Source organism: Heterocephalus glaber, unplaced genomic scaffold (assembly GCF_053883595.1).
Source record: "Heterocephalus glaber isolate CG9 unplaced genomic scaffold, H.glaber_assembly_v1.0 deba00001234, whole genome shotgun sequence".
In the NCBI taxonomy this organism is placed as follows: Eukaryota; Metazoa; Chordata; class Mammalia; order Rodentia; family Bathyergidae; genus Heterocephalus; species Heterocephalus glaber.
This window is the reverse complement of record NW_028258221.1, coordinates 10878-24776: the sequence shown is the minus strand read 5'-3', so window position 1 is coordinate 24776 and position 13899 is coordinate 10878. Positions and strand designations below refer to the sequence as shown.

General features: G+C 35.7%; 1 long non-coding RNA gene across 1 annotated transcript in view; it reads right to left on the bottom strand.

Annotated features, from left to right (window-relative positions):
- The window catches only part of LOC147828203 (uncharacterized), a 39238-nt gene extending 31302 nt beyond the window's left edge, over window positions 1-7936 (bottom strand). The window contains exon 1 of the long non-coding RNA XR_015451179.1: window positions 7829-7936. This is a non-coding gene — a long non-coding RNA (uncharacterized LOC147828203). The remainder of the gene's footprint in view (window positions 1-7828) is intronic.
- Between the last annotated feature and the right edge of the window lie 5963 nt (window positions 7937-13899).

The following is a 13899-nucleotide window of genomic DNA, read 5'->3' as shown; positions in this document are numbered from 1 at the left end:
AAAGCAATTCTAGGTAACAGAGACATGGCAGGGGGTATCACAATCCCCAACCTGCAACTATACTACAAAGCTACTGTGATAAAAAACAGCATGGTACTGGCAAAGAAACAGACTTGAGGACCAGTGGAACAGATTAGAAGATGCAGAAACAACGCCAGACACACTCAGCCATCTCATCTTTGATAAAGGAGCCAAACACCCTCACTGGAGGAAAGATAGCCTCTTTAATAAATGGTGCTGGAAAAATTGGGCTTCAGCTTGCCAAAGATTAAAACTAGACCTATATCTCTCACCATGCACTAAAATAAAATCAAAATGGATTAAAGAACTAAATATTAAAATAGAAACTCTGAACCAGTTGGAACAGAGGTTAGGTAGAACCCTTGAAGACATTGGTGTAGGAAAAGATTTTATGACCAAAACCTCAGTTGCCCATGAACTAGCACAAACAATCAACAAATGGGATCTCTTCTTATTAAAAAGCTTCTGCACAGCAAGAGAAACCACCAGCAGTGTGAAGAGACAACCCACAATGTCGGAAAAAAGCTTCACCTGCTCTTCCTCAGACAAAGGTCTACTATCTCGAATCTATAAAGAACTTAAAAAGATCAGACCTCCCAAATTTAAAGACCCAATCCAAAAATGGGCATCTGAAATGAACAGACATTTCTCAGACAAAGAAGTAGAAATAGCAAATAAATACATGAAAAAATGTTCAACATCACTGGTCATACGAAAGATGCAAATGAAAACAATGCTGAGATTCCACTTCACTCCAGAAAGAATGGCTGCTATCATGAAATCAACCAATAACAAATGCTGGCAGGGCTGTGTGGAAAGAGGAACCCTGCTCCACTGCTGGTGGGAGTGTAGACTGGTGCAAGCACTGTGGAAATCTGTATGGAGATACCTCAAAGAACTAGGACTGGAAGTCCCATTTGACTCCACTATTCCACTGCTGGGGATCTTCCCCAAAGAATTAAAAGAATCATACCACAGTGATATATGTGCACCCATGTTCATAGCAGGGCAGTTTGTAATAGCTAAAACTTGGAAACAGCCCAAATGCCCATCAACTGGAGACTGGATAAAGAAAATGTGGTTTTTTTATAAAATGGACTACTACTCAGCCATAAAAAATGAGAAATTAGAGACATTTATAGCTAAGTGGATGCACATTGAGGTGATACTCTTAAGTGAAATAAATAGGACACACATGTGTAAATACCGAATAGTTTCTCTGGTGTGAGAAACTGAAAGTGTAAATAAGGACTAAATGTATAATAGGTCATGTGAAATAGGAAGAAAAGGGGCAAAGGGGAAGGAAGTGGGAGGGCTAGGGGAAAGGATAGAAGGGAATGGGATTAATATGAGAAAATGGAAACATAGGAACAAAATCTTTGTAAATAGGGAGGACTGGAGGGGTTGAAGGGAGGGCTGGGCAAGGGTGAAAAATAAGAACCAAGAGAGACTATGTAAAGGTGCAAATTTCCAATGATGAATGTCATTATATTGTATACCTAAAATGTACCAATGATTAGAATGAATAATCCATAATGTAAAATAGGAAGAAAAGGTTCAAAGGGGTAGGGGTAGTGGGAGGGGCAGGGGAAAGGAAAGAAGGGAAAGGAAAAAATGATGAGAAATGGAAAAAATGGAAATAAAGTCTTTGTAAATAGGGAAGGGTGGAGGGCATGAAGGGAGGGCTAGGAATGGGGAAAAAATAAGAACCAAGATGCATTATATAAAGGTACAATTCCCAAGGAGAAGTATAATTGTGTTGTATACCTACAATGTACCAATGAAAGAATTTAATACAAAAAAAAAAACCTACACCATGTAATTAAAATACCATAAATACAACACAAGAACAGAATCTTAAAAGGCTGCTAGACAAAAGCAATGAATCAACTATAAATAAAGAAAAACCTATCAAAATTACAACAGATATCACAACATCTTAAAGGCAAAACAAGCATGGAATGAAGTATTTCAAGCTTTAAAAGAAAACAACTTCCAACTCAAACTGTTATATCCTACAAAACTATCTTTCAAGCCAGGCATGGTGGTGCACACCTGTAGTCCTAGCACTTGGGAGGCTGGGGCAGGAGGATTGCCATGAGTTTGAGGCCAGCCTGGGCTACATAGTTAGTTCAAGGCCAGCCTGCATTGCATAGCGAGATCCTGTCTCAAAAAAAAAAAAAAAACCTTTCAAACTGATGGTGAAATAAGATATTTGCATGATGAAGAAAACCTAAAAAAGCTCATGGCCACCAAACCAATACTTTAAAAAATTCTCAAAGATATCCTAGAAGGACATAATGAAGTTAACAATGCCAAAAGATCCAATAAAATGAATACATCAAGTAGGGCTAGCAATTAAATAGAAGGGAAAGAAAGCAAAATAACAACAGAAAATTAATACAATGACAGGAATAAATCAATACCTATCAATTATATTATCAGTGTAAATAGACTTAACTCGCCAGTCAAAAGACACAGATTAGCAGAATGGATCAAGAAAAAAATCTAACAGTATGTTATATACAAGAAACATTTTTAACACAAAAAGAAATTAATAGACTAAAAATCAAATGATGTAAAACAATATTCCATGCAATTGGAACCTGAAAACAAGCAAGAGTAGCTATACTATTTTCAGGTGGATTTCAAACTAAAGCTGATCAAAAGAGGCAAAGAAGGACATTACCTATTGGCTAACAGAACTATTCAACAGGAAACAATAACAATTATAAACATGTAGGCACCAAACCACAGTGCACCCAACTGCATAAAATAAAATCTAATGGACATAAAAGATCAGATAAACATCAATACAATTATAGTGGAGTATCCCAATATCCCACTTTCGCAAATAAACAGATCAACTAAACAAAGAATCAACAAAGGAACATCAGGATTGAACCAAACCTTCAAACAAATGGTCTAAATAGATATATACAGTGTTCCACCCAACAACAACAGAATATACATTCTTTTCAGCAGCTCATGGTATTTTCTCCAAAATAGATCACATAATAGCTAATAAAGCATGCCTAAATAAATGCAAAAGAATCAAAATTTTACTATGTATATTATCAGATCCCAGTGTAAAAAAATGAGAAATCAATAGCAAAAGAAACCACAGAAACTATGAAAACATATGGAAATTAAACAATACACTCTTGAATAATCAATGAGTCACAGAGAAAATTAAAGAAGAATTAAGACAGTTCCTAGAATTAAACAATAATACTAGTACAACATACTAGAACTTTTGGGACACAATGAAAGCAGTCTTACAAGGGAAGTTTATAACAGTGAGTGCCCACATCAGAAAAACAGAAAGAGCCCAAATAAATGACTTAATGATGCATCTCAAGGTCTTAGAAAAACAAGAGCAATCCAAATCCAGAGCTTGTACAAGGGAGAAAATTATAAAGATCAGAGAAAAAATTAATGAAATAGATACTAAAAAAACAATACAAAGAATCTATGAATCAAAGGGCTGGTTCTTTGAAAGAATAAATAAAATAGACAAGCCCTTAGCCAACCTTACCGGAAAAAGGAAAGACAAAACACAAATTAATGCAATTAGAAATGAAAAAGGTGAAATCACAAGACACATTGCCAAAATCCAGAAAATTATCAGCAACTACTTTACAAGAATATATGCCAAATAGTTGGAGAATTCAGAAGAAATAGAGAGATTCCTAGATATGTATGAATTGTCAAAACTGAACCAAGAAGACTTAAAAATTCTGAACAATCCAATAACAGGCAATGAATTGAAGCAGTAATAATAATTTTTAAAAACTACCAAGAAAAGCCCAGGACTTGGTGGATTCATAGCCAAATTCTACAAGAAACTCTTGGAAGATCTAGCACCAAACTTTTTAATGAAATCAAGAGGGAATTACTACTTCCAAAATCATTCTTGGAAGCTAACATTATCCTGATCTGAAAACCAGACAAGAATCCAACCAAAAAAAGAGAATTCTAGGCCAATTTCTCTAATGAATATATATGCAAAAAATCCTTAACAAGATACTGGCAAATAGAATGCAAAATATGATCAAAAAATCGTACATCATAACCAGGGATGCAAGGATAGTTCAACATACACAAATCAATAAATGTAATTCATCGCATAAACAAAAGCAAAGGTAAAAATCAAAAGATTATCTCAATAGATGCAGAAAAAGCCTTTGACAAAAGCCAACATCTATTCATGATAAAAAAAAAAAGCCCTAAGAAAATAGATATAGAAGGTCTTTATCTTAACATGATAAAAGCCATTTCTGACCAACCTACTGCCAACGTTGTATTAAGTGGGGGAAAACTGAAAGCCTTCCCTCTAAATCAGGAACAAGACAAGAAAGTCCACTATCACCACTCCTGGTAAACATAGTCCTTGAAACATTAGCCAGAGCAATCAGGCAAGAGAAATAAAAGGGAAGGAAAAAATATGAGAAAAGAAGGAAAAAGTGGAAACAAAGCTTTTGTAAATAGGGAGGGGTGGAGGGGTGGAAGAGAAGGAAGGGGAATGGGGAAAAAACTAGAACCAAGATATATCATGTACAGGTACAAATTCCCAGTGATGAACGTGATCATAATGTATACCTAAAATGTACCAATAAACTTAATAGGCAAATAAATAAATAAAAATGTTAAAGGGATATATATGAGAGGAAAAAGTCAAAATATCATTATTTGCAGACAACATGATCCTTTATTTACAAGATCCAAAAAACTCCACCCTAAAACTCCTAGAATTAATAACTAAATTCAGCAGTGTAGCAGGATACAAAATAAACACACAAAAATGAGTAACATTCCTATACACTAATAATGAACTCACTAAAAAAAGAAAATAGCAAAACAATACCATTTGCAATAGCATCACAAAATTTACTTAGGTCCTAACCTAACCAAGGAACCAAAGACCTTTACAATGAAAATTACATGACTCTGAAAAAGGAAATAGGGGAAGACATCAGAAAATGGAAAGATACTCTTGTTTCTGGGTAGGCAGAACCAAAACATGGAAAATGACTATATTTCCAAAACTGATATACAGGTTTAATTTAATCCCAATCAAAATACCAACATCATTTTTCACAGATCTAGAGAAAACAATCCTAAATCATACATGGAATCAGAGGGAACCCAGAATAGCAAAAGCAATCCTGGGTAATAAAAGCAAAGCTGTTGGCATCACAATCCCAGACTTGAAGTTATACTATGAAACTATGGTGATTAAAACAGCATGGTACTAGAACAAAAACAGGCCTGTGTATCAATGGGGCAGAATCGAAGAAGCAGAAACAATCCCAGACACATTCTACTATTCAATCTTTGACAAAGGGGCCAAAAACATACACTGGAGGAAAGATAGCCTTCTTAATAAATGGTGCTGGAAAAATTGGATGTCCATATGCAGAAGAGTAAGTCTAGACCAACATATCTCACTATGTACTAAACTAAAATCAAAATGGATCAAAGATCTAAATGTTAAAATAGAAACACGAGGGGCCGGAGATTTAGCTCAGTGGTTTCATTGCCTGCTGCTCAAGCCCAAGGACCCGAGTTCAATCTCCGATACCAAAAAAAAATAGAAACACAATTTGCTGGAAGATAAAATAGCTACAACTCTTGAGGACATAGGTGTAGGCAAGGACTTTCTGAATAGAACTCCAATGGCCCAAGAAATAACACTAAGAATCAACACATGGGATCACATCAAATTAAAAAGCTTCTGCACATCAAAGGAAACAACCAACAGAGTGAACAGACAAGCGACAGAATGGGAAAAAATTTTTGCCAGCTATTCCTCAGATAGAGGACTAACATCAAAACTATATAGAAAACTCAAAAAATTAGACTCTCCAAAATAAAAGACCCCAATCAAAAACTGGACAACTGAAATGAATAGACACTTCTCAGAAGAGGGACAAATGGCCAATAAATACATGGAGATATACACAAAATCACTGGCTATCACAGAAATGCAAATTTGAAATACAAAAATACTATCTTACCCAAGAAAGAATGGCTATCATCAAAAAATCTAATAACAAATGCTGTTGAGGATGTGGGGAAAAAGAAACCCTTCTACATTGTTAGTAGGAATGAAAACTAGTTCAACCACTATGGAAATAAGTGTGGAGATTCCTCAACAAATTAAAAATAGAAATTCCGTTTGATCCAGTTATTCCCCCCCTCCTAGGAATCTTCCCAAAAAGAGTTAAAGTCATCATGTTACAGGGATATGTGCATATCCATGTTTATAGCAGAACAGTATATAATATCTAGATGTTGGAAACAGTATATATGTCCATCAGTTGGTGAATGGAAAAAGCAAATGTGCTGTTTATAAACAATGGAGTACTACACTGGCATAGAGATAAACCAGATGCATTTATAGATAAATGGATGCAACTTGAGAACATACTCTTAAGTGAAATAAGTCAGACACACAAGCTTAAACATCACATAGTTTCTCTCACATAAGAAACACTATAGTGTTTACGAGTATTTATCTTCATTGAAAAGAAAGTTTTGTGTTATTACCTGTTTCTTTGTAAAAATCTTTTTGGTCTATCTTATATTCTGAGTAACTACTTTGAAGATAATACACATGACATATATGAACTATTATTACTCTCTTGTTGTAAAATTCTGTTTTATTCTTTCATAAAATAAAAAAAATAAATATTTGAGTAAACTTTAGTATTGATTATCTGTCTGTAACTTGCCAGGCTGGTTAAGGTCAATCTGTGTGTAGTCAGAAAAGTCAAAGGCACAGGATGTATCTGTTAGTCATTAAGCCAAGAAAGCTGCCTAACAAAACCCCCCAAAATCTCAGCACTATGCAGTGCCAAGTGTTTACTCACCTCTTGAGTTTGCAGATCAGTGGCTGATCCAGGCAGGGCTCTGGCCCACATGCCCCTCACCTGCCTCCTAGGAGCGCCAGTCTGGCCTGGCCATGTCCCTGGAGGGCACCAGAGCGCGAGCCCGGTCAGAGAGCTCTTGTCTTGGCTGTGGTCATTTCACACCTGCCAACCTTCCATGGCCAAAGCACAGCACAGGGCCGAACCCAGTCGCAGGGAGCGGATCAGGCTCCCCCTGCTCAGGGAAGCCACTGCGGGGACACAGGGCCAAGAGTGGACACGGGGAGGAGTGGGATCAGGGCTGTTCTTGGGTGCCACCTGCCACTGCGGTGTCTACTAACACACAGAGGCACTCAGTGCTCCAAAAGCCAGAGCCAACTTGCCTGGTGCAAAGCCACCCCTGTCACTTCCTAGCCGTGTGGCCCTGGGCATGTGAGCCGGCCTCTCTGGGCCCCGTGTCCTCTCCTGTCATAGCAGATGAGCTGCTCTGTGGCGAGCGTGTGACTGAGCTTGGAAGCCAGGTCTGGGGCAGAGAAGTGGCGCGCATGCTGTGATCAGAGTACCTCCTCGTGCCCGCGGGGGACGGGCTCCCGGACCACAGTGGACGCTGACGCCCCAGGAAGGGGCATGGAAAACGGAGGGAAACTATTTTGTATATAAGTTGTAGATATTTCTATATTTTGAAAAAAATTACATATTTTCCACATGGGGCCTTTTCTTTTGTTTTTCCTCTGTTTTTAGCCGTTATCAATAAAATAAATTGCATTTTTATTTTCATAAAAAGAATATTTAAATTGACAATACATATATTAGAATTTTAAAGTATTTTATTACTGAACTATATACGGTATAAGACATTTATGGGAAATATAAAGAGTATCAGTTAAGTGAACAAATGTATAGCAACTGTAATCTGAGAAATAAAAATTCCTTACCTATATTTAAAAGATGGTTTCCTTCTGCACTGGATTTGAACTCAGGGCAATCCACCTGCCTCAGCCTCCCAAAGTGCTGCGGTTACAGGTGTGTACCACCATGCCCAACTGAAAATTCAAATTAAAATGCAGAGATTTTCAGATTTAAAAACAGCAAGTAAATATATGCTATTCATGTGAAGGGCAATATAAATTTAAAGCCATAGAAAAGATGAAAGCAATAATACAGAATATACCATGCAAAATTAAGCATCAAAAAAACTGGAATGGGTACAGTAATACCAAAGTAGATTCCCAGAAAAAAGAGCTAATGAAGTAAAGAAGGACATTTCATTAAGCTTAAATGATTCATTCATCATGAATAGAAAAAACCCATATTATGTATTAATATGAAAAATGTCATTATTCAATCTGGAAACAGAAACAAAAGACAAGTGATTGCTAATACATTTGAAAACATGAAATATAAAACCAAAAGTAAACTCAATGTTAAAAATAAAACTGAAGAAATCTGCATAGGTTTACGTTTATTAAACAAATGGCCCCTATAAAGAAAACTTCCCTATGAGTCCCATTGCTCTAGGGATTAAATAGGTGAATTTTCCCCACAATTAAGAAATAAGTGACATCAGTCTCACACAAAGACATTGTTTAGATTAGAAACTCTATGAAACTCCTACAAATGTTTCCAGTGTTTTGTATAAATGTTACACCAAACTGACATGGGTATCACATAAAGAGGAAAATCAGAGAGTATGTAAGCATGATAAAATGAAAAAAAATAGTGTGTTTAGCTGAGTCCAAGTTATATGAAATCTGATATACCATGAACAAATTGGGTTATATCCCAGAATGAATTTACATAGATTAACATTTTGAACTCAAACAACTTCAGGAAAACAAACAAATATATGTTATGACTACAATATATGAGGGCCGGGGATTTAGCTCAGTGGTTCCGCAAGCACAAGGTTCTGAGTTCGATTCCCCATACCAAAATAAATAAATAAATACAAATAAAATATAATATATGAAAAATGATATAGCATTATACGATTAAGATTAGGGAAAAATCATTAAACTGCGGTTCGTATCATATTCAGTACTGAAATCCTCAAATATCTCCTAGTGATCAGGAATGAGAAAAGGATTCCTACATCACCAGTTCTATTCAACATATATGTAAGACAATAATATGAGAGAAAGAAAAAGAAGATCTAATGATTAAAAAGGAATAAATTAAAACTGTTATTATTCACCCACTGCATGTGTTTATTTCCAAAGCATCATGGATCTATATACTATACATTAGAATTAGGATTACATTACTGGATACATGGTTACTAAAAATAAACTGTAACTGTAATTCCAAATACTATTGTCTTAGTTACTTTTCTCTCCTTGCTGAGACAAAATACTCAACCCCCAAAGTTAAAGGGGAAAGGGTTTATTTAGGTCACAGTTTGTAGAGGTTTCAATCCATACTCGGCTGGCTCCAAGGCAGAATGGCACAGGGCAGGGGGTCAAACAATTCATGGCGGCCAGAAGGTAGCAAAGCAACAAGGGAAGGGGAAGGGGCCCTCAACAGAGTCTTTCTGCCCCTTTTTTCTTATGCAGGCTACTTAGGGTGGGTAGCATTTACCCCCTTAATCCTAGTGCCCTTGAGCCCAGCATTGCACCATGAATCAATTCCAGAAAAAGCCCCATCTGTGACTGCATGAGGCTTTGAGGGGACATCTAAACACAAGCTGTAACAACTACCAATAATAGAAGATCAAATTAATGAAAATATTATTTACAACAATTTCAGAAATTATGGAACTATTTGATACAATTGTAATGAAGTTAGGCAAGACTTTTACACAGCAAACTATAGGAAACTACTAAGAAGAATTAATGGAGATATGAACAACTGGAATGGCGAACAATGTTTATTTTGTGGAAGATTTAAATTTTAGGTGACAAATTCTTCCTACTTTGAAGCACATGCAATCTCATTCAATGCAAACCGAAGTCAAATACCAAGAGTAATTAAGTATGTTCTGTAAATATTTAAACTTGAAAACTGGGCAAATTAAAAGAACAGAAAATTAGATTCTGGTGAAACAGAATGCAGAAAGGCCTGTTAATAAATAAAGGCACTTCTGTAAACTGCAGTTTCCCTCCCACTAGAGTTAACCATGGTAAAAACACTTAGCTGATAAAGATGAACTGATAAAACGACAGCTACACTTTATATTTTAATAGCTATGCTTATCTGCTTCTATTGTTTAAGAGTATTTGACTCTCATAGCCTCTTCAATAAATGGTGCTGAGAAAACTAGCTATTCACATGCAGAAGGTTGAAGCTAGACCCATCTCTCACCATGTAGTAAACTAATGTCAAAATGGATCAAAGCTCTAAATATTAAAACAACCTGCTGGAAGATAAAATAGGTAAAACTCTTAAAGTGTTAAGTGTAGGCAAGCACTTTCTGAGAAGAACACCTGTTAAACAGAATATAGTACCAAGAATCAACAAATGGGATCATATCAAATTTAAAAGCATCTGCATAGAAAAAGAAACAACCTACAGAATGGGAAAAAGTTTTTGCCAGCTATTCCTCAGGCAGAGAACTGATATCTACAATATATAAAGAAATACAAAAAATGAACCCCCCCAAAATAAAAGACCCAATCAAAAAATGGGCAAGCATAATGAATAGACACTTCACGGAAGCAGAAGTACAGATGGTCAATATACACACGAAGAAATGCTCAACACCCTTGGCCATTAGGGAAATGCAAATTAAAACTCCACTTGTGAAATACATCTGACGCTATGAAGCAAAATTGGTAAATAGTATTATATATGCAAACATATGACAAGAAGACCATAAATGAAATGGAATTAATGGAGATGGGGTGTTGTGAGGTTTATTTACACTGGGTGATACTATTATAATTCAAATTAGACAAGAAACAGATAAAGATTCATATTCCAGGCCCTAGAGCATCAGTTAAATGTGACTCAAGAGGACATAAATTCTTTCTGGTCCTAAGGCAAAATAACAAATTACCCAAAGGTCTACCCTTAATAATAGACTTCTCATTTACTCCTCTTTTCTACTAGGCTGTATCCCAATGAAGCAACAAAATCATAGGCTCAGTGCCTGGTACATATTTTGTACTTAAGTAATATTCATGGAGTCCATAATTATTTAAATCAAATAAGTAAAAAGCAAAGAAAAAAGATGCTCTTCTTGGTGTTGTTTGTCATAAAACAAACTGATATCTAAACTGAATTATTTGGGCACGGGAAAAAAATTAAAACATTTTAAGGAACAGTATTTTTAGAGACATAAATACTCATTGATGGCAGGGAGACTTCATAGCACAACCACATGACTGGGAAAACTTGGAAAAGCTGGAAGCTTCAAACACTTGCATTTAAAAGTACCAAGCACTCACCATGCCTGCCTTGCAAGCACAAGGTCCTGAGTTTGATCCCCGGTACCGCAAAAAAAAAAAAAAAAAAGTACCAAGCACTCATTTGAAAAGATAGGGCCTCAATTAGAAGAGCATCCTCGTTGGTGAGACCCAAATTTGGTACCCTCAGATCCTCAAGCCCTTTTTTAATTCAAAATATGAATGAGACTGAAAGGATTAGCAACAGGTTTATGATCTATTTCCTCTATTTATTGGGATGTGGGGGGGGATATGCCCATGCAATTTACATTGACACCAAGATATGAGTGCGCACTAGAAGCGCTACAATAACAATGCACCATGCTATACACCGTAGAAACTAATACTGACCATTGCAAGTACTGACAAGGTTGTAGGGCAACTGGAAGATTCATATGCTGCTGGTTAATTTAAAGACCAACTTTATGCTAAGCACTTTGATATTATACAAAAGGAAAAAAATTCCAAAGAAAACATAGCTTAACAAACAAAAACCCTGTATTGTGGGAAGTCATGGCTATTTTACCATTTATCACAGCAACTAATGGCCCTTAAATGAGCACAAAAATCCTGAGGTTTTAGTTACGATTGGAGTAGGTAGAGGGGAATCACTAAACTTACAATACAGGCCTGTTTCCATGATGCGCCAACTCTATACCTCTATCAACTATCTTTCATGAGTTTAAATAAATAAGATTTATATTCCCTTTAGAAATTGTAGTTTTTAAAAGTTTGGGAGCAGCCAACATGGGGCCCTCCAGGAGTCTCGTGGGTCCCCTTGCAGTCTTGGGGCTGCTGCTTCAGGGACTCCCTGGACACTTGCAAGGCGGCGCGATGTGCGCATCCTCGCGGATAATAACTGGAGCTGCTGGAAGGAGAGCGGATGGTAGAGTTTTATATTCCCTGATGCTCTGCTTGACATTTTCAACCAGAGTGGGAAGGTTTTGCTGAATGGGGAGAAGATTTTGAGGTTAATGTTGCAAGAATAGATGTCACAGAGCAGACAGGACTGAATGGACAGTTTATCATAGCTGATTTGTATGTTGCAGAGTTCAGTCTAAATTATCATTGAACATTTTCATTCAGAAAATAAAAGCAGGTATAAAGTTTGAAATACAATTTAAGAACATTTGGTTTAAACAATTGTTTAATTTTTGAAAATTTAATGCCAAGCAATAAGATTTGAGTATGTTTAATAATAACCTTTTTCAACTCTGAGTAGAAAAAATTTATTTCCTAAGATTTACATAATTGGGGGTATTTAAGATTACTTAGAGAAAAAGATTTCTCATTTGATGTAATTTTTCTCAGTTTCATTGTGTGAAAAAAAGAACATATTTCCCATAAATGAGAATTTTGACCCTTATCTCAAGAAATGTGTATTTGGGTGATAACTTAGGTCTTTTAGAGACATAGTCCAACATTTCCTATTTTTTTAGATTATGCTGATAATAAAAACTGTCTTACTTTGGGCCGGGGATTTAGCTCAGTGGTGCCACGCCTGCCTTACAAGTGCAAGGTCCTAAGTTTGGTCCCCAGTACCAGGGAGAAAAACAAACAAAAACAAACAGAAAAAGTCTTGCTTTAATTATAGTTTTCTTTTTTTAACCATCATTTAAAGGAGATGCTACTGATTTACGAAGTTGTGTTTTTTTTTTTAAGTCCTGGGTGTTCTCTTGATTCCTATAAAGGTTGATTGCCTGTTTTATTCCTTTATTTGGTGTACAGTTTCTTTTTTTTCTTGCCATGAGTTACATTTTTCAAGTTGGATGATATGAACAGTATTATTGTTATATTTACTGTTGATAAACAGTGCTTTTTGTTGTTTTAAATTGAAGTTTACTGAGATTCATCAAACTGAGCTACTATAATTTAATATTTTGGCCAATCAGTCCAGATTTTACATTATGGTTATTGAATCTCATCTTGAATTTTTCTTTGTGTATGTGTATTTTTTTATGTGAAGGTGGACATTCTTGATTTTTATGTGATGTAGAAAAGCTTTAGTATTTTATATTTTGGAAATTCAAAGCTTAGTTTGATATAAAATAATATTTGTATTCTGCTCAGGAAAAAATGTCTTCTGTATGTTTTCAGTGTATCTTTGTTATTCTATGCAAAAGTCCTTAATTGAATTTGCACTAGTGTATGCTTGATGTTTTTAAAATCACAACACTGTTAATGTTTTTAAAAAGACAAACTTCATATTTTATTGTTCTTGACTGCTAATACCGGGTGGTATTTCCCAGGTGGAAATCAGCAATGTGAACCATGGTTTTCACCAGACAACAAGGGGCAGGTCCGATGGACGGTAGTACGGAAGCCACAAGAAACAGGAAAACCATAAATACTCAGAAAAAAATCACCCAGTCGTTATATGATAGATAATTTCTGTAAAGTCTTCCTCAATTTTTTAGGTTCTCTTTGTGCAAATCCATTAGATTTGTAGTATTGTAATCCACAACAGTGTTCTTTTTAAAAAAGAAATAAAAATACTTTATATACAACAAATTGTTTTTTAAAAAATACAAAAATAATATATGTCCCTTCTGTCATGCTGACAATTTGGCATATATACACATGCAGAAGAAAGTTCTGATTTAGTCATCCAGAAAGCTTGTGTA